The following is a 6803-nucleotide window of genomic DNA, read 5'->3' as shown; positions in this document are numbered from 1 at the left end:
GAAATTTATTTTAAATATTACTTAAATAAAATAAAATAATTTGATCTACGAAAAACCAGTAACAAAACCACAAGGAATTAGTCGATTGCCGTCAAAATTTTAGGCGCTCATTCGCTCGCCTTAACCAATTCTGAACGTTTTTTTCGGTCACTTTCGTCGTGACCTCAGAATTTTGACGAACGATTGCAGCTAAAAACGTAATAAAGCTTAGCATCAACAAAAATATTGCAATTTGCATAAATGAGCAATATTACAAAATTTAAATAAAGGCTTCAGAAAATCGATTGCAAGTACACCCTACAGTTACAAAATGACTGAATAAATAATCAACTTACCATTCAATTAGTCCCAAAACTTAAATTGGAGGAGAGCAGATTTTATTTGAGATCCAAAAAATGTATATTTTTGAGCCAAACCATTTGTTACTAAATTAGTTATGCAGCGCTTAGCAAGCTCTTATGGCGTACTTTCGCCAATTTTTACTAGGTGGTTTACCTAAAAAAACATACATTCAAATTCAATTTTATTACAAAATATTTCCCTCACAGCACTATTAACATTAAATCAGTAAGATTAACTTTCTGTAAATGCCTGCGAGTCAGAATTCTCAACATCGCCTTCAGAAAATTCGCTTAAAATATCATTACTTGTCGAAGGATTATTATGTATGTTTGCTTCAATATTATACCTATTTGTTGAGTTTGATTTAGGTGACGAAATTTCTACATTTAACAAATTATCTTGGTTACAGGTTACTGTACTACATACTGTCATGACTGAACAGAATTAATGATCGCTGCGTGTCTGCTGCACGTCTATGGTTTTTGAGGTTTACTTTAGGCATGTTTGTTGTAGAATATTTCCGAATGAAATAAAAATGGCGCTGAAAGCAAAAGCCATACCAAAAATATTATATTCATTGTGAAAACCCATACAGGGTAAAGTAGAAATACAAAATGGTGGATTGTACTGGATTCTAATGCTGTTTGGGGATTTTCCTGTACTGCTAAAACATCCCCAGACAACAACTCCAGAGGAATGCGCCACTTTTCAATAGCCCTGTATGTTTTTCTTAAGCTATATAGAGTAACCTTCTGTATGGTTTATTGCATTTGAGGTATCCAGAGCGTTCTATATATTTGTTATTATTTTGCATCAAGTCCTCGTTTTAATGGTTGCTAATTGAAAAAAATATTTTGAGAAAAAGTTCAGATTGATTAAAATTATTCAATTATTATGTTCTTCCAACAGGTGCTGAATAGGATTCACACAAGTGGAACATTTGTAACGACGACAATGACAAGTGACGTGACAAGTCGTCTTTAAGTCGCTGCTCAGTCAAAATCGCTCTGTTCGGGAATTTACTTGTACTATATCAAGATACTTTTATTCACGTTTATGGGTGTGTCTGTATGATTTCACAAACAAAATATTCGACAAAACAACACTGCAAATGAGAGAGACATTTGACACTAAAATTATAGAAATTATAGTGAGGAGAAATATACTCGATGGACTCGTAAATTCGGCAACTTCTCATGTTTTTGGTGTTAGTAGTTGTTCAATCACGATAATAATATACTGTTGTTATTCTGCTTCAAACAGCTTGTTCTGCTTTGGGTTCTGTGTTAAGTTTTCTGCTCTATTTTCACCAGAGTCCTCAACAATAATTTCCGATTATACTCTATTTTTTTATCAATTCTATCTTTTATTACTAAATTCAACATTTTTATTTACAGGAGCCACCATTGGCCAGATATATTTAAATTTATTAATTAATTTTTAGTTATAAATTTAATGCCGCCAATAGGTTTGAAACTTAGCCAATACTGCAAAAGCAAGGTTCTTTCAAAGTTACCTGCTAATAACGCTTTTCGTATAATAACCGAAAATATCTTGAAATGAACTGCAAGAAAATGGGAGAAACTTCTATTGAATCTGAAACTTTGTTGATATTATTTTTAACTTAACTACTTTATCTTGAACGTGGATCTATTATAAATGTAGGTTTGAGCGGTGCCGTGAAAGTCTCCGTCAAGATGTTTTAAGCAGAAATTTATGATCATTACATGGACTTCTTTCTTAAACTTTGTTTCCAAATATACGCTACTTTACGGTAAAATAACATCGTTTCCTCTATCCGATTTAAATTTTACTCGAGGCTATTCGAATGCACTTGAGTAGATTTGCAACTTGGAACGGCAATTTTTCGCAAAGAGTTAATTGTGATGCGACGAGGAAATCGCTAAAATAACTTTATTGCTCTTACTTCTTGAGTAATCAACTGCGGGTGCCGCTTGGGAGCTGACACGCTATCCCAAAAATTATGATTTTTTTAAGGTAAATATATAGACAGATATCTAATTTAATTTGCAGTTTTTAACTTTAAATAAATACCTGAAATTTATTAGAGATAATAAATATAATGTAGGACAGAAGAACTTTGCAATAGTAGACTCAAAAATATGCACATTTTGAAATTTCTGCCTTTCTAAGTGAGTCCCTATTACCCCTTAAAAGGAATGACGCCAAATTTGAATCAACCTATATACCACGATGTCTAAAAGGGAACGTTGGTTCCTATTTTCTATATCCAAGGAGCTTTTCGTAATCCTTGTGTATTATGTGCAAAGGATAGATTAAGAGTAATCATGTCCTTATAAGCTAATAGACCACATGTATATATACTCTGGTCTCAGAGTATTTCATTTATTAAAGTTATCGCAAGTTATTAAAGTTTTCTTCCTTGTGCATTTTGGTTTTTATAGCTCTGTCTAGTGTTGATTTTAGCCATAAGTATTTATACTTGCCACAAGACTTAATTCGCTGTCCTGTTTTAAGGCTAGATCAGTGTTCGAGTCATATATTCCATGTTATCATACTCCTGGGCTCCTACAATTTGATCGTCTACGAAACAAAGTGTATCAAATGGTTTCATTTAATGGAATTCCCATGTTTTGGTATTTTCCTTTCAATACTTTAAGGACTTGTTCTAAATAAATCTTGAAGAGCGTTGCATACCGCAACTTTGTTTAAGAATTTTATTCACTTAATACCCTTTTGTAAGCCTTTGTTTTATTTTCACTTTTTCTTTACTATAGTTGGACAACCCTTTAATTGCTTTAATGAACTGAACGGTAATGTTTGTATATGCCAGAGCCTTCCAAAGTAAATGAAGTGGTACGCTGTCGTTTGCTTTTTGTAAGTTTACATATAATAAATGCCACTCTTGTCAATATGAAATTTTATTTTCGATAACTTGGGTTATACGGAACAGATGATCTACCTGCCTTGAATCCGGCCTGTTCTTCTGTCTCCATGTCTTTGTAATCATTTTACATTTTATTTCTTATAATTTTGCCGTAGATTTTGCTCAGCGTACCAGTCACAGATATGCCTCTATAATTGTCGCACATATCTTTCCTTCCTTTTTTGTGAACTGTGGATATATATGATGTTTTCCACTCGTTTGGGACTTTGAATCCGTTAAGATATTTTTGGAAAATATTTCGTACTTTCATAAACAGTTTGTCAGTACCGTATTTAATAAGTTTAGCCAAGATATTTCCGGCTCTCGCATATTTTCCGCTTTTTAAGACTGTGCGTACGTTTTTAATTTCGGGAAGTGTTAACGGCATTGGAGATACTATCGATCCTAAGGCATCATTTATTTCTTTTTTTTTAAGTGTGCATCCAATTCTTGGTCTGATATTTACCAGTTAACGCCAGTTTTCTCTTTTCCTCTATTTCACTCTCGATTTCAGCATCTCAACAATATGGTTTTCTCCACTTAGAATTTTCTTCCACTAAACCTAGTGCTTCTTTTTCGCTTGATAAATGCTTAATGTAATGCAATCATACTCTTCATTTGAGGTTTTGCCTGAACGTGCCTCGAGTTTTTCGTCAAGTCGTTTTTGTTGCTGTCATGCTGTAGGCTTACCATGTTGAATCTACAGTGATCAATTTCGTCTATCCCTGTGCCCTCCAGCTCCTGTTAGTGAATGTTTTGGCTTTGATTAGGTAATATTATTTTGGCTTTCAAAAAATAGTAGTTACCACTTGTGGGTGTCCGTTGTGTTAACAATATCTTATGCGAATCGGCCTACCGTCAGATCGTTCAACTTTTTACCTGTTCTGCTGTTTATGTCTTCATATATAACTATTTCTCTAGAAGTGCTGCCTGTTGCTATTTGGTTGTAAGTTTGTTGGAAGAATGTCTACATCGTTTATGGCATATATTCCAAAAATCGTTAGTCTAACTTATAACTTTAAGTGTTATATTCATTTTTATCAGCCGTTCTTTCATAGCTTTCCAGTTGGTAACAAATTGTCCAAATTTTTTGTTCAGCAAACTGGACACTCCTTGTTGTACATGTTTTTCCTTTTGAACTCCGCTCCAGAAATGGTCGTATTATCGCAGATTTTCACATTCTTTTCCTTTCCTTTTCTGTTTGTTTCTGATAGTACCGCGAGGTCCACCTTGACTCTGCTGATTTCGTAAACTATTTCGTTGATATTTCGACCCATTCCTTGCACGATCCATGTACCAAAAATTACTGTCTTTTTTCGTTCCTTGGGTCGCCTTCTTGGATTTTTCTTGGTATTCTGAGGCGTTTGATTAAGTTTTTATACATTATGTTTTTTTCCGAGTGCCAGAGCTGATTGAATTAAGATGTCCCATCCCCCAGCCTGCAGGACCAGGTAATTTTGGATCGGGGTTTTCTTCCCCTAGCCTTTGACTATTCCAACGCCGTAACTACAAGACAGCAGCTTCTTTACCTGTGATCCTAGGCAGGAGCCCTTACTCACAGGGTACTGGTTTTTTTTTACCGAGGTCGTCACTCCTCGCGATCCTCCTTCCCTTTAGATCAATGGACCCCCAGGCTTGAAACTGGTACAGCGGCATCTAGAAAAAATACTCTTAACTCAAATTCCCAGAAGGCAAAAGCATCGACGAGAATTAAGCTGTTGTTTGCAAATTATGGAAAGATGTAGTTCAATCGTGTTGTACATAATGCGAGCATGCACGGCCCCTCTTCTATGTCTAGTATGTGTTTTCTACTTTATACCTGTGGTGTTGAGCAACAATCTATAAGTACATCTGTATGTCACTTGAATAAAATGTGTCTTCTGAAAAGCTCTATTATATGAGAAATGGTCATATTGGGCGATAATGTTTCCAGGCAATTGCAACATTCTATAGTCTCAACGTTTCTCAACAACATGCACCTTATAGACGTGACAATTGATATTCCCTAAGAATTTCTGTCCGGATTGTTAGCTAGTATTGCAATTAAGAGTCAGGATATTAATCAGTAAGAGCATGTGTATGAAAGAAAAGTTTTTCTAACTGTAAACATCAAATCATATCTTTTTACGGTACTTTATTCTCATGTATTTTTCTGACTGCGTGTACTTGCTATGATATTCCTATCTTTCCTGGGTCTCAGTCAAAGTGTGAAGTAAAAATGTTGAAACATCGTTTATTTCATTACGCTTCGGCGAGACAACAACGCCAACATCACATTTAAAATTTACACAAACTACAAACACCAATTCACAATTAAAACATTTTGTATACAAATTATAATTTACAAAGTGTTAAAACATTCATCAGTTTTTGAGGAAAAAAATTATTTCTTTTGGGAGGGGGTAAAACACCGGAAAAACTTACCTCATGACTGGTAAAAATCTACGTCCTTTTAGGTCTTTGCCTTCTTGAAAACCTTGAGTTTGCTTGAATTATTTTCTACATTTACGAGAGTGGTATGCATGTATTGAGATAAGCAGAAATAGTTTTAATTTTTTACTAGTGTACCGGGTGTTCCATACTTATGGCTTTATTAGGGTTTGGTAAATGTTGCTAAGTTTGTCGGTATCTGATCTGAAATTTACTGCTTTTGCATGTTTTTTATTTGTATCATTTCTTGGATTCTTCTTTTATGATAATTTGTTTAATTGTTGTAAATTTTTACGGTGCAAAAAAATAATCCTATAAGCAAAGATATTGATAGTACTATTATAATGTGATAACCGAGCTCTTGTGGGAAAATTATCAATTCAGGCACACCAGTCAAAGGTGAATGCGTCAGCACGAACATGTATACCACGTTAATTTTTACTCCCTTGACAGTATAAAGTGGAAAACGTTACTGTGGTTTGCGAAAATAGCACAGCCGAGAATACTGTAGCCGGTTAATAGACGTCTTACGGAAACCCTAAACTGCCCCTCGAGGCAATCAGTTAGTTCTTATTGGGCATTTTATGTAGAACCACCAAATTGGAGAATAATTTCAAACCGCTTCGCTCCTCTGGCGTGTGAACTTGTTATTCCGATAAAGACGTAACCGACGATAATTCACCCCTGTTAGAATGAAAATTTAATAGGCGAGCAACATGGCATGTTACACAAATCCGAGGAACGTTCCCTTTTTAACAACTTCCTATAGGGTAATAATTCTGCTGAATTTCTCACTGTCAGAATAGCATTCGAAAAACACTGAAGTTGAAATTATGAAATGAGATGCAAAAATGGCCGCAAAATATTCCAAGTTGATATTTACCCGATATAATATACAGGGTGATTCACGGTCGATGGCGTATTAGACGTTTAAGGAGAATGCGATGCCCGATCTATCTGCAAATTTGTACAACGAAGTCAACGGATATGCTCTATCGGCCTAAATTATTTTCAGCACTGCGAGGGTGCCGCTTATACCGAAAAGTACATACAACTTTGATATTTTAAATGAGACATCCTGTATATTTTTGCACGGTTAGATTGTTTATATAAATATTATTAT

General features: G+C 34.8%; 1 long non-coding RNA gene across 1 annotated transcript; it reads right to left on the bottom strand.

Annotated features, from left to right (window-relative positions):
- Positions 1-48: 48 nt before the first annotated feature.
- On the bottom strand, positions 49-5715 carry LOC125502647. The gene is made up of 3 exons (XR_007280415.1): positions 5675-5715; positions 336-495; positions 49-189 (listed from the first exon to the last, which is right to left on the bottom strand). It is a non-coding gene; the product is annotated as an uncharacterized LOC125502647 (long non-coding RNA).
- Between the last annotated feature and the right edge of the window lie 1088 nt (positions 5716-6803).

Source organism: Dendroctonus ponderosae, unplaced genomic scaffold (assembly GCF_020466585.1).
Source record: "Dendroctonus ponderosae isolate FM_Combo_2020 unplaced genomic scaffold, Dpon_F_20191213v2 Dpon_F_20191213_1, whole genome shotgun sequence".
In the NCBI taxonomy this organism is placed as follows: domain Eukaryota; kingdom Metazoa; phylum Arthropoda; class Insecta; order Coleoptera; family Curculionidae; genus Dendroctonus; species Dendroctonus ponderosae.
Note: the sequence above shows the minus strand (reverse complement) of the source record. Positions and strands in the feature narration are given on the sequence as shown.